Here is a 15,303-nt window from a genome sequence, read left to right as displayed (position 1 = left end):
AATTATACAACTTTGGGTTTGTCAAATTATAGGTACACTTATGAAACTTCTAGAAAGCATCCATTCTTGTACAGACCCACTGTTCTGATCATGTCTACTTGCTATGAAACAGCTATTCAGTCATGTTGCCAAGAAGAAAATAAGATTGAATGCTTCCATATAAAGGTAAGATACTCACATGTCAACTGATGCTTAGGGCCTTGCTGTGCAGCTGTGCTCTGTGGACCAGCAGAATAGCACAAACTGGCAGCTTGTCAGAAATGCAGAATCTGGAGCTCCTTCCCAGACCTGTTAAACAAGACTTTATTTTTACAAGACACCCAGGCATTTATATAGTCATTTAAATTTGAGAAGCATGATTTAGCATAGATATTACTTCATAATAAATATTTAATATTTCAATTACTCTTGTTAAACAACAGAGCACCCCAAAATTTAGTGACTCAAAACAACAATCATTTTATTATCTCATGATTTCTGTGGGTCAGAAATTTAAGAAGGACTCAACTGGGCAGTTCTGTCTCATGATCCTTCATGTGGTAATAGTCCAACAATGGTTGGATCTGGAACTCTAAAGGGCTGAAACATCAGGGGACTCACTCAACATCTCTTTATTCTCACACCACCTCAGTGCCTCTCCAAGCAGTCTCTCTGCTGTTGACATAAGAATGTAAAAAATTCATAGAGAATTTTTATTTTTTTAAATGTATTTATTTATTTGTATTTTTCTGAAGTTAGAAGTGGGGAGGCAGATAGACTCCTGCGTGCGCCCGACTGGGATACACCCGGCATGCCCAGCAGGGGGTGATGATCTGCCCATCTGGGGCTGAGGAGCCCTGAGGAGCCACTGCGCCACCTCACCCGCAGGTGTTGTAAATTATCAAAAGCTACAGAATTGATACTAATATTTTAAGAGGCTTAAAGAACACTTTATTAATTTGGGGTAAGGTGTGCAGAGAAATTTTGTGAATAATTTCTATACTGTGTGATTGGCCTAAAACCAGGATGGCCCTTGGCATTGTATTGTAAATGCAAAGGGAAGGAAAACATGGATTCCCTGACATTCCACCACACCTGTGGGGAAAGGGGTGAATGGCTAGCCAGGTGCGGGAAGAGAAAAGCCAAAATAAACCTTTTCTTATAGTGATGAGCCATTTGCGGGCATATGTCCCCATGGAAACTACCTCTCCCATATAAATGCATATAGTTAATGTGTGTGACTCTGGACAGAGAGATGGCGGATAAACATTGGAAAATATAGGAATATCTTTTAATATGTAAAGAGACATCTTTCTATCATTGTGTTGACTTGTAAATCTTGTTTTCTCCAAAATGATGTATGGCTTGCAAATTGAACATGGTCCTATCATGTTAAAGGGCATATGACTATAACCAATAGTGGTAAAGGGCACCTAATTGCAATTTTTGCTTCTATACTTCCTTCTTACAAAACTATAAAAACTAAGTGGAACAAAGGGCTGGCGTGCTCTCCCTCAGATTTCTGTCAAAGTTGCCGCTGCTTGGCCAAACTAGACAATAAAGCTTTGGTGTGGAATCAATGGATTTTGTTCATGTCTTCAATGTTTCGAGTCCCTCCAGATTAGGTTTAACAGGGCATTGCTCTGTTGTGGCTGGAGCCATTGTAGCATTTGAGGCAGAGGCCACGGAGCCGTCCTCAGCACCCAGGCCAACTTTGCTCCAATGGAGGAGAAAAGAGAGATAGAGAGAAAGGAGAGGGGAAAGGGTGGAGAAGCAGATGGGCTCTTCTCCTGTGTGCCCTGGCCGGGAATCGAACCCGGGACTTCCACAGGCCAGGGCTGATGCTCTACTGCTGAGTCAACCAGCCAAAACTGAGAACTTTTAAAAGGATTTATTTAAGCCCAATTGATAATGATACCAAGAACAAAAATCTCAAATGCTTGGGAAAAAGGCAGTTTTGCTGTTTCTTTTATGCATTTGAAATTAAGGAAGTATATAATGAAGATTACATGAAAGTAGGAGAAAGCAAGGTGGGTATTGAATTATGGGTAGTTAACAATATTATGTAGTCTCTTGAGACTTCTGAAAGACCTAAAAAAGAAGCATTTCAAAGGTGTTAACACAGATGCACAGGAACAATGGACAGGGCTTGCTTAAGACAAAGATAAACTTTTTCCTAAAGAAGTTATATGCCTGGGGCATGACTGCTCACCATAATGTACCCAGTTAGGAATTTATGATCAGATCACCCTGAGAGGTTACTTTTGGTTAGATTTATTACAACATCCCTTTTTTGTCCATACTGCCTACACCAGTTTGGACTTCCTTACAGCATGAAGGATTTAGCATGCACCGGGTACGAGAACAAACGTCGGAGACTTTCAGGAGTATAGATGTTTTTTTATTGGCCAGTTTAACCTGCGCAGGGGTGAATTCCCAGGTGTCCGGAGACACCATACCCACAAGGAGCTACAAACGGGAATCGCCCCCAGCGCTTACAGCTCGGTCCTTATATATCCTAAGTAAGCAAGCATTATACAGAAGCAAATGTGGTAGTTACCTATTCACTAAGGGGTTCACACACAGCATAGCAACAGGGGTTGGGTCTAGCTCATTGGCGAATTTCAAACATAAACTTCTGATAAGGGTCTCTGACCAATGGAATGCAAACGTTTGTCTTCCTTTGTTCCTTTGTTCTCAGCCTTACAGGGTCCCTATCATTACCTCCCTGTCTCTGCTTCTACACTCTGGCAATCCCAGCACACTTTCCTGAATCTAACAATTTGATCTTTTCTTGGTCCTTACAATAGCCTCAAGGCAGTTGGACTGTTTATCTATGGCCAAAGTTGTCAAGAATGAGTATTCTAGTGAATAAAGCAGAAACTGTATGGCCTTTTATGACTCAGAAGTTACTTCTGCTATACTCAGCTGGTTGAAACACCATGAAAATCACCAGTTTGAAGAGCACAATATATAGACTATACACCTTGATACAAGAACTGCCAATGTCTCATTTTAAGAAAGCTGAGGACAGAAGATATCATTGCAGCAATCTCTGAAATACAGGCTGCCACATTTAATTAAAACCATGTGGCCTTTTCTTTTTCTTTTAAATATACTGCTTACAAAAATGAGGAGATATTTCAAAATGAACATGAAGCAATAAGATATTCCCTAATTTTTGTGAACAGTATAGAAATAAATAGTTGTAAAAGTGATTTGTTCCATGATAAAAGTACGTTTTATGTGTGCTCATTAAAGATTCTAAATATCAACATAAAATAACCATTTTTTACTAGAGGGAGCACTGCCGTGAACCAGCGCAGCTAGTAATTCCAGGTCCTGAGTGGGGACAGCGTGGAATTAAGAAAATAGGCTTAAAGAGAAAAAAAGGTAAGCTCGGGAGAACTCTTTGCAATGCAGAACAGAGCTTGCAAAAGGCATGCCTCCATGCCCCTACTTGCTTTATTTATAGGGCAAAGTGAGGTCATTAGCAAATCAAAAAGATCATTAAAACAAAGTCACATTTCCAGGAATTCTCTCAAGTGCAGAAAACCCCCACTATATATAACATTTTAACTTCACGAAACAAAGGATAAAAAGAAAACAGCCTCTAGTCTCTCTGAGGGACATGGAGGATTGGACAAGTACAAACAATCCTGCACCACAGCTAACATGGAGGTGTGGAGAAAAACAGCCTTTAGCAACTTAACCAAGCAAAGGAGGTAGGGGTTTGGGATGAGTGCAAATACTGTTTCATAACCAATATGGAGGAGTGTGGGGGAGAACTTAGCCTTTTGCTAAGCCTCAAATTTACAAGAGCTTTGCCACTTGCAGTCTCCCACAGAGTACCAGATAGTATATATTTTCCAAAGGTTGTGCTGAAATGAGTAGTTGTTTGATAATCATTTTTATGACTTCCTCAAGGCTAAATGCAGTGCCACTTCTTCCTTGCTGTTTTCTTCAATCTTTTCAGGGAGATTTTATTTGTATTCTTCTAAATGGCTATTTCTCTATTTCTTTAAACCTATTTCTCCTATTCTCATTGTCTAATTTATGCAAGAAATTAAATAATGTATTATAAGAGTTTCTGGCACATGCTAAATAAGCAAAATGTATATATTATCATTAATATATATTTATTTATAACATATATATTTTGTACTTCCTTCTCCAGTCTTTCCCTTAGTGAACTTCAATTCTTTCAGAAGGCAGTTTTGAATTCCTAGCAGGACATTTTTTTTCTTTTTATTTTATAGTAATTAAAACTAAAGTAAATGATCATGCAGAATTACATACATCTCATTACCTGACATTTCTGAAGAGTGAACTTTTTCATAAAGAAGAGTTTTGTAGGTAACTTAGTGCTTACTATTTTAAGTTACAAAGTTTTCTTAACCCTAATCCCTTGTCAGTGGAATATTTTCCTCCCTGTATAATATGTCTCTGTAATGTTAAACATAAGTAAATGTTTTTAAGTTAGCTAAGATCTCTATCCTCCTCTACTTCACTTTGTGATATTTATAATCAATCTCAAAATATTACATAACCAATTGTGCAAAAATTGTGTGTATGATCAGACACAACTTTGAGTTGTCATCAGAAACTATGAAAAAATGGATACACTTGCTTGTACTTAATTTAAATGAATACCATACATTATAAGGATAAAAAAATTACCTATATTTATAACTGATTATAAAAATATACTTATGATTATTGTGCCAGTTTTGTGGTTTAAATATTCCCTTTTCATACATTTTCTAACTTATTAAAAATATTTCTGGAAGGTACAGTTGCCCAAAGTAAAATATTATATAGTCACAATAACTTTTTAAGTGAAAATATAGAGCTCTTGTGAGATTTTAAAATATTACTTATATTCCCCCTACCTAAAGATATCAACTTTGGTATCATTCTTTTTATTGTCTTTTTTCTATTTGCAGATTTTTTTTTTTGTATTTTTTCTGAAGTTGGAAACGGGGAGGCAGTCAGACAGACTCCTACATGCGCCTGACCGGGATCCACCCGGCATGGCCACCAGGGGGCGATGCTCTGCCCATCTGGGCCATCGCTCTGTTGCAACCAGAGCCACTCTAGTGCCTGAGGCAGAGGCCACAGAGCCATCCTCAGCGCCCGGGCCATCTTTGCTCCAATTGAGCCTTGGCTGCAGGAGGGGAAGAGAGAGACAGAGAGGAAGGAGAGGGGGAGGGGTGGAGAAGTAGATGGGTGCCTCTCCTGTGTGCCCTGGCCGGGAATTGAACCCAGAACTCCTGCACACCAGGCCGATGCTCTACCACTGAGCCAACCGGCCAGGGCCCTATTTGCAGATTTTATTTTGTACATTGTTGTCATCACAGTGAATATAGAGTTTTGATTAGTGATTTAAACATCTTTTTATTAGAAATATACATCTTTTCAAAAACTATTATTTACTTACTACCCCTCTCTGCTGTTCAAACATTTTGTCTCCCAAAACATACATGTTTTCTTTTGCATAATTAAGTTTTTTATTTAGAAAATTTATTTGCAATTGTTTCAAAAGCAAATATCCTCAGTTAAAAAATATGAACATATTTTTTAGAGAAGGAAATTTTATTAATATATATTGCAAAACTGATACATATATGGTAGGTAACACTAGGAGACATGTCCAAGATGACAGTAAGTTGAATAAAACCAAAACATAACTGTCAGATATATTGAATATATTCTAGTAACTCTCTGGACTTTTCTTTTGTTCAGTTTCTTGTACTCATTTGTATTCCAAATGTTTGATCACTGGAACAAGTGATCTCTGGGGAAGAGAGATGTTATTTAAAAAGAAAAAAAAAACAAAGAAAAAAAAGCAAATTATGCTGTTGCATTTGGCCTATTTAAGACACTAAAATCTTTTTAATTTTGAAGAGATACACAATTTTTGTTTTTCTCTCTTCTTTACTAATGACTGAATTAACTTTTTCTGTTACTACCATATGTCTTTGATGAGTTGTTTTTCTAATTATAGCTAGAACCCATCAGAAAATATACTAGAGAAATATCTTTGAGGCATCACCACTTATGTGAAATTGGGATTAAATTCAACCACAAAGTAGCAAAAGCAGTGTAAGTTACTTATTTAGATTTGTGGATTTTTTTTGTTGTTGCTGCATCACCCCTGTTGATTAAACTCATTTGAAAAACCATTTGTCGTCTTTCATTTAGTAATGTCTCTCAGTACAAACCAGCTTCCTTTCTCTACACATATGCTACTTGCCTATCCATTGGATACATAGGGCTGCACATGAAAATTCACAATCCTCATCTCCACCCACTATCTCCTGCCTCAATTTCTTCCATCTGCTCAAATCCTTTAGTCTCTCTCTCAGTGCACAAATGAATCCCATCCATTCAGAAGCAGACACTTAATTGTTCTGCATGGTAAAGGCTGGAGGACAATTCTGTTCTTTTCCCTGGGAATATAGGGAAGTTTTTTGGCTCTGATGTTATACAGCACAGAGAAAGCCAGGGGTGTTTTGGGAGAATGGGGATGGAGGAGGATGAAGTGGAAGAATTTGATGTTATTTAAATTACCTCCTTCCTGGAACAGATTGTGTTTCTGTCCATGTTGACCCCTGAAGACATGCATCTTCCTTATATCACCTTCTTCCCCAATTTTGGACAATACTGAGCTCTCCTTGTAAGGCAGGCCGATATTCCCTATTTATCTGAGAAATTTCGAGGATGTTGCTCAGTTTTCAACAGAGAGAGGCAAGGGAGACCCAAGCGTCCTGTAATTACTGTCTTTATGATGAAGAATTTTACTTGGAAAGTCAGGTCAAATAAATATCCAAATTACCTCGCTAAGCAACTCAGTTCTTTAAGCAATAATTTAAATGGTTAAAATAACTATATTTTCTATGATTATGAATTGAATCACGTTTGTTTTGTGACTTAGATCTTGTATGGTTCTGGGTGCTATCACTGAAGAGACGGAGAGCATTTAGAATACATTCTCTTTACCCTACATTTGCAAGTGTGTTGCTATCCTTTTAGTTACTTAATGAACTAGAGTTAATGTTAAAAAAAAAGAGACTGAATTCACAATATTGTTTAAAATTTACTTTTTCTTTTATTTCAGGGAATTGGTTCTGTTGACTAAAAAACAACCTAAAGCCAACTTTTCTGAAATTTGCCAAACTGGCTGTTGACATAAAAAATCGGCATCAGACCTGTTGAGAAGGAAATGAAGTAGCATGTATGCTGGGCAGGGTAAGAGCCTCTGTTTCCTTAAAACCCACCTCAGCCTTTATTTTTTTATTTAATTTATTTATTTATTCATTTTGGAAAGGAGAGAGAGAGAGAGACAGACAGAAGGAGAAGGGGGGAGGAGCAGGAAGCATCAACTCCTATATGTGCCTTGACCAGGCAAGCCCAGTGTTTCGAACAGGCGGGTTTCCAGGTCAGCATTTCCAGGTCGACGCTTTATCCACTGTGCCACCACAGGTCAGGCCACCTCAGCCTTTAAAGTACGTGATCTTACCATGGGGGAAGAAAAATGAGGGAAGGAAAAAGAAAGTAAATGGGCTCAAATATGTGGTGATGGAAGGAAAGAACTTTGGGTGGTGAGCATACAATGCAATGATGTATCATAGAAATATACACTTGTAACTTATATAATGTTATTAACCAATATCATCCCCAGTAAATTTAATTTTTAAAAATCTTGTAATTCTTAAATAAAGGTGATTGTGGCATATAATGAATCTAAGAAAGTAATGATCATTTATCAAGTTTTGGTATTCAGTTATGCTAACATCTAAAAAATGAATTAGAATTTTTTTCCTTTTAAATTTTCTGAAATATATTGAATAATATTGGCACTTACTGTTCTGTGGAGGTTTGAAAGAACTTGTCTGTGAAGTGAGCAGAGATGAAGACAGAAACATGTGACAGTTTTTCCATGGATTTCTTTGAACATTTTTGCAGTCAATTCTTATTACTCGTGAATTCTATACTTGCTAAAACGTACTTTTAACCCCCAAACCAATACTCATGGCACTTCCATGGTCATGCTCAGCCTTGGGCATGCTCAGAGCAGGGGGCCATGGGAGCTGCCTGATGTGCATGGTCCCAGCGGAGGTAGAACCAAGTGGAGCTCTGCCTTGTGTTAGTTCTCATGCTGTAAAAAAAAAAAAAAGTGCTCATTTTATGGGCTATTTAGCGCCACATTTTTGTACTTTTTGTTGATGATTTATTAGCTGTTTGAAATGTCCCCAAGGGTAGTGCTGAAGTGCTGTCTAGTGTTCTAAGCATAAGAAGACTGTGATGTACCCTAAGGAGAATACACGTTTGTTGGATAAGCTTTGTTCATGCATGAGTGACAGTGCTGGTGGCTGTGAATTCAATGTGAATAAATCACCAATATATATTAAGTAAAGTGTCTTTAAACAGAAAGATACATAAAACTAGCTTATGTCTTGATCTATTGACAAAAATGTGCCAAGAGACTAGAAGGAGCTGAACTCTGCGTTTCCCCTGGAGCCCATGATGCAGTATTCACAGTTTTATATAACAACTGTGAATAATGAAAATGTACTTATTTTTTGTCAAGGTTTTAAGCATACACTTTTCTTTAAAAAGTCTCCTTCATCAGCACTGTCTCATTTAGGAATATAGAATTCTACATGATAATATTATTTTATAATTAAAAACATCAGCTATATAATTATACTTCCTTTTCCCCATGTATTTGTGCTTTCTTCTTTAATTAATTAGTTTTGAAAAGGACTATTATTGGTCTTTTCCAAAACAAAATTCTTGGGCTTATTTATCAATTCTACTGTGTTTCTGCTTTTAATTTTATTAATCCTTTCAAGTTTGTTTAGTTGCTTTTATCTCAATTATTTTAGTTGACTTCTTAGTTTATACTCATTCTTTTAAAATAAATTGGTTTACAATAATTATTTTATTTGAACTATCACTTCTTTTATATACTATAATTCATTCTTTGTTTTTATATTGATTTAATTCTCTTTTGAGTAATTCTCCTAATGCTTTCAAGAATGGTGTATAGATTGTATACATTTGAGTTGTGCGTCCTAGAAAGTTTTCTGCTTTTATAATTGCTCGTTGTATGATACCGTCCAGTGATGACTGCAGTGGCGCTGTGTAGAAGACAATAAATAGTAGGAAAAGTTTTTCATCTACCTGAAATACCTGTATTTTTATACTTTCTTTCATCAATTTTCTTCTTTTTTACTGCCCTTTGAAAATTGATATTCCCAATAAATCTATTCTTGGCCTTTTCCTTTCTTATTTCACACATACTCTTAGAGCTGGTTAACCATCCAGCAAGAAATCACTCTCCTCTTCCATAGTGTAGATTAGTTGCTGGGTCATGAATTACATTTTTTGTCTCTCTTGCAACTAGGTAGGGCCATCTTATAGAGTTCTGGTCAGAAGTGATTTATGCTATTTCTAGGCCTGACTCATAAAAATCTTCTGGCCAAAGCACTCCTAGTCCAAAGACAATGTTCAAAGCCATAGGTTGAAGATGACAAAGCCTCTGTCAGCCTAGTTTCTAAAATTACTGCTTAGAGGCAATAATCTTCTCTTCTCAATAGGACTTTATTGAGAAAGACTTTATTAAGCCACTGAGAACCTGCTAGGTACTTAACTAGGGTACACACTCTTTCTTACCAGTCTCAACCTGATGCTATAATACAGCTTCAACTTACCACTGAGCTCTCTATCCTCCATTCATTCTTCTTCTTTCCCAAGTCCGTCCTTAATCTTTAGTGCCAACTGCTTAGAGAAAAGCTTCATGAGGATCCCTAATAGTTGTCTTAATTCATCACTGAAATCTTTGATTTCCTGTTTCAGCTGCCCTCTTCAAACTTGTATTTTTGTTCTCCTGATTATCAATTTCAGTAAATGGTCCTATCATCAACCCAGTGTTTTATATCATTCTAGATTCTTTGTCTCATCTTAGCCCCTGCCTCTAATCTAATTACTTTTTAAAAATCATGTCAATTTTAAATCTCAGTAGCTCTTAAATCTACAAAACCACTCATTTGGTCAAGCCTCTTTATTTACTAACTAAAATTTTTGATAATCTCCAATTTTTTTTGTGACAGAGACAGAGAGAGATAGAGACAGAGAGGGGAACAGATAGGGACAGACAGGCAGAAAGGAGAGAGATGATAAGCATCAGTTCTAGGTTGCAGCACCTTAGTTGTTCATTGATTGCTTTCTCATATGTACCTTGACCCAGGGCCACAGCAGAGCGAGAGACCCCTTGCTGAAGCCAGTGACCTTAGGCTCAAGCCAGCAACTTTTGGGCTCAAGCCAGTGACCATGTGGTCACATCTATGATCCTATGCTCAAACCAACAACCATGCGCTCAAGCTGGTGGCTTTGGGGTTTCAAACCTGGGTCCTCTGCATTCTAGTTTGATGCTCTATCTACTGCATCAGCACCTGGTCAGGCTAACCTTCAAATATCTTAATATCATTTTCAAAATATGTCATTCTCTCTCACCTCTAAGATTCTGTACATATGAAAATCAATAATTCTACAATGCTCTTCCTCTTCATTTGTTTCCAACTAACTTCCTCAAAAGCATCATATATATACTTCTCTTACAACTTCTGTTATAATGCATTATTATTATTTCATTATTTGACTCTCTAACTAGATTGTGAGTCCCTCAAGCAGAAAGACTACCTTATTCATAAACACACAATTATTTGTGTGTACATATTTATGGATAGAGAAATGTTAAATACAGAAGTATAATAGTAATATTATTGTAATTTATATAATAAATGACAGAGACAAATGTTTCTTAAATTGATATCTGAAAACTGTAATAACAATAGCAAGACAATAAAACTCTCCTTTGTATTTTGTTGAGATAAACATAAAAATAATAATATGGTCTGTCTCCCTTTATGTTCTTTAAGAGATATTAAAATATTGTGACACTTGAGTAAGGTCAAATAGAGAAGCTTTTATTAGAATATATTACTACAAATAACTTTTTTTGGTCTGTTAGTTTGCCAGGATAGAGCAATGAAAGATGCAATTCTCTTTTTTTACTGTTTTTCTCCTAATAGCAAACAAATAAATAAATCAGTGTAGAATAAAGTCATAAAAAATAACTGCTTTCTCTCCTGTTGTAGAACCGGCTTATGAACTACACCTGCTCTAGACAGGTAATGCCAACCAGCAAGATCACTCCATGCTGTGCACTGCCTGTGCCATTCCGAGGGGAATGCATTATCAACTCAGAAAATGACAGTAAAGCTGATCTTTCATCCTTGTCACTCAGCAGGTTAATGGAGGACCGATTTGTATGCAAACCATCCACTGACAAGCAGGAAGATTTCCTACATGAGTGATATAGACTTTTGTAAAATCTTAATTGTGGAATATTGTATTTATCGATTCTTTGGAATATTATATTGAGTTGTAAACTTAAAAGATGACAGAGGTTAGCCAATGATATAAATAAATGACAAATGGAAACTGTGGCTAAAAGGAGATGTTTCGCGGAGTCCCAAGTTGGCAGCTACTGTATAGCTCCAGTTACTTGTTACCATATTGCAATGCAGACTTTGGGTGTTTGGGTCTACTGCATTTAGAGAGAAGTTGGAATTTTAAAAAATCCAGTGGAGGTCAAATGTTTGCAAGCTTTTCTCTAACAAAGAGTCATGCTTAAGAAAGAGCTTCAGTTTATATATCTGGTCAGCTTTTTTATTTTAATTAATGTAATACTACCAAAGTCATGGTGTGGCATTTCAAGATTAGAAATATGGGTGGAGTATTAATATCTCTGATGTCTATTCAGAAGTGTATATTAATTTGTGTATAAGATGGAAATATTTCAATATATAATATTAAGATAATATCCCTATGTTGTTAAATATTCTATGGTCATTATATGGAGCAACTAAATTCTAACTAAGTATAAGAATTTGAGTTTTCTTTAAAGTCTTTGTAGAGGAATCATAGCTATTTTTCTGAAATTACATTTGATACTGGCTTAAAAAGTAAATGTCATTTTCTAAACCTACTTATTCTTAAACATGCATTTGGTACTGAAAAAGCTGATAGGCACAGCTTTCTAGCAGAATTCATGTTAGACTGTAAGTTGGGAGATTTGAGTTCCAGTCTCGTTTTGTCATATATAAGTTTTGTAACATAGGCCAAGCCACTAAATTTCTCCAGGCTTTTGTGTTCAAACTATAAACTAAGGTGGTTGGATAAAATGACTTCTAAGATGCCTCCTGTTAGTCCATGATTCCTTTGAAAATAATCTAAAGTCCAAATTTCTTTTCTTGTCACCCAGAAAAATGTATAGATTATGCACAAACTACTCATGCTTGAAGGTATACTCTCTATGGAAAAGAGAGGGAGGAGCGTTGGTCTGGCGTGCAGGAGTCCCGGGTTGGATTCCTGGACAGGACACACAGAAGAAGCGCCCATCTGCTTCTCCACCCCTCCCCCTCTCCCTCCTCTCTGTCTCTCTCTTCCCCTCCCGCAGCCAAGGCTCCACTGGAGCAAAGTTGGCCCGGGTGCTGAGGATGGCTGCATGGCCTCTGCCTCAGGTGCTAGAATGGCTCTGGTTGCAACAGAGCAACATCCCAGATGGGCAGAGCATCGCCCCCTGGTGGGCATGCCAGGTGGATCCCAGTCAGGTGCATAAGGGAGTCTGTCTGACTGCCTCCCCGTTTCCAACTTCAGAAAAATACAAAAAAAAAAAAAAAGAAAAAGAAAACAAAAAAGAAAAGAGAGGGAGACAGTGATTTAATACATAGCCTGCACTTTCTTTCAAAAAAATTATAACACTTATAAAAGCTAACCTCAAAGATCATTGATAAAAATGTGTTCTCACCCAAATACTTAAAATTGATTTCTGGTAAAAGTAAGTAGATCCTGCGCCAAGAGCCATCAGCTAATCAGGATACCTCAGGTTCACGTTCTGGACGTGCCACTCGCTCCTGTGTGACTCTAGAAAAATCACATTATCTATTGATTTAGTTTCCTTAATCACAATGTAGTCACTAAAACCACCCTGGCAGCCTCAAATGTCTTAAGATCAGTTAAAATAATGAATACATTTTATTATAATTGGCATTTTAAAGAAAACTCTTAGCCTTTGAAATTTACTGTTTACTTTTCAATATGTTTCATATGGATACAGGTTTCTTAATGAATATTCAAGAAGACATCCAGTGTTGCCAGTTTCAGTGATTTTAAGAGTGAAGACAGTGTATCAAAATTTACTGGGAAAATGCTGTGAATTAGAAAATTCTCTGGACAGCCATGGGGTAAGTGCTTTTTTATTTTTTAACCTGCTACTCATAAGTGATTACAAACAGAAAAATTATAGTGCTCCTAGTAGTGCCATCCTTTCATAAGATGATTAAGCATGCTCTTGCTAATTGCAAGCACTACACATGAAATATCACTGCCATCTAAGCCAAAGGCCACATCATCTCCGTAAAGGTCATTATAGAGTCTGGGCTTCATGGAAGCCTCGCTATGTAATCTCCTCTTCAAAGTGAATGTCTGTTCTGCACAGTAGCAGATAGTTGACAGCACAGCCTATTAGAGTATGGGAAGGTCGACTATATCTACCAAAGAGGCCTGGTAATGGCCCATGTTTCAGGCTAGAAATCATACTGTTCAGAGGCAGCAGCTACTACTTCGCATTTGACATGAAAAATGCAGGTGGCCTTACAATCTGACTGGATGATTGGTTATTCATGGGTTACCAGGAACCAGGTTGCCCTAGATTTTTGTTATTTTAACCAATAGCTTACATATTTATAGAAGGTGAGGTGAGGTGGGGTGGGGGTGGAGAGTGAAGAGAATCTCTTGACCTGTCTGGGCTCAAGCAGGTACACCTAGCATTCTGGTGTTCCTGGAGAGGAGAGATGAAGGTGACTGAGTCTCCAGTAGGTGAGCGCCCTCTCATGGCATCAGCAGCAGCCTCTGCAATAACCATTATGATAATAGCTCTTTACAGGAGAATAGATGTTTCTTAGAGTTAACAAAGCAACTTTACAATCAGTATTCTATTTGATCCTCATAATGACTTGGTAACATAGGTAATGCCAGAATTACTAACAACAATTTACAGATAAGAGCATTGAACTTCAGAAGGTTTAAATGACTTCAGAAGTTCAATTCACATAGGCGTAAGAACAAGGCTAAGAGTTAAACCCAGGTAAATAGTTTGCATGCATGGTAAAAATTTTGCTATAACAAATACTGCTTATTAGGATCAGGTGGAATGGATTTGGGGCTCCTACCATAGTGCTAAGCCTGCAAGGTCATCTGCATCTTCCCACTGGAATTGTGTGGTTCTAGAAATCTTTGAAATTGCATTAGCTCTTAGATCTCCATTTGGTTCATTCAATTTGTATTTGTAATGTGTTTTACTAGATTCAAGGCTGGTACATATTTTTATTACACCATGATTTTTTTTTTTTGTGTGTGTGTGTGTGTGTGGCAGAGACAGAGAGAGTCAGAGAGAGGGACAGATAGGGACAGACAGATAGGAAGGGAGAGAGATGAGAAACATTAATTCTTTGTTGCAGTTCCTTAGTTGTTCATTGATTGATTTCTTATATGTGCCTTGACCGGGGGGCTACAGCAGACTGAGTGACCCCCTGCTTGAGCCAGTGACTTTGGGCTCAAGCTGGTGAGCCTTGCTCAAACCAGATGAGCCCGCATTCAAGCTGACGACCTCGGGGTCTCGAACCTGGGTCCTCCATGTCACAGTCGGACGCTCTATCCACTGTGCCACCACCTAGTCAGGCTACACCATGACTTTTTAATACACATTTACACTTCTATATCTACCCCATGTGTAAGATGCTCCCATGTATAAGATGCACCTTAATTTTGGGGTCTGAAATTTGAAAACAAAATGTATTATTTAAAGTTATTGAACTCAAGTTTTATTCATCATAAAATTCATACAACTCCTCATCGCTGTCAAAATTTCCATTCATTTGCTTGTCCTCATCTGTGTCTGATGACGAATCACTATCTTCATATATTGCCTCATCCTCAGTTCCATCCATGGCATTTGAAATGCCACAACCAGTGTATAAGATGCACCCAGTTGTTAGACCCCAAATTTTTTGGGGAAAGGTGCGTCTTATACACGGGGAAATACAGTATATTTTTATCTCTATATTTGCTATTGGTATAAATATCAGTATTATTAAAAATAACCAATAAACATACATACATACACAATGGCCAATCACACTTATCTATAAGCTATTTTTAATGACTCTCTTTGGCTTGATGAATGATTTGCCT

General features: G+C 37.3%; 1 pseudogene; it reads left to right on the top strand.

Annotated features, from left to right (window-relative positions):
• The window catches only part of LOC136306631 (alpha-fetoprotein-like), a 31,094-nt pseudogene that overhangs the window by 2,126 nt on the left and 13,665 nt on the right, over nucleotides 1–15,303 (top strand).

Source organism: Saccopteryx bilineata, chromosome 5 (assembly GCF_036850765.1).
Source record: "Saccopteryx bilineata isolate mSacBil1 chromosome 5, mSacBil1_pri_phased_curated, whole genome shotgun sequence".
NCBI classification, from domain to species: Eukaryota; Metazoa; Chordata; class Mammalia; order Chiroptera; family Emballonuridae; genus Saccopteryx; species Saccopteryx bilineata.
Note: the sequence above shows the minus strand (reverse complement) of the source record. Positions and strands in the feature narration are given on the sequence as shown.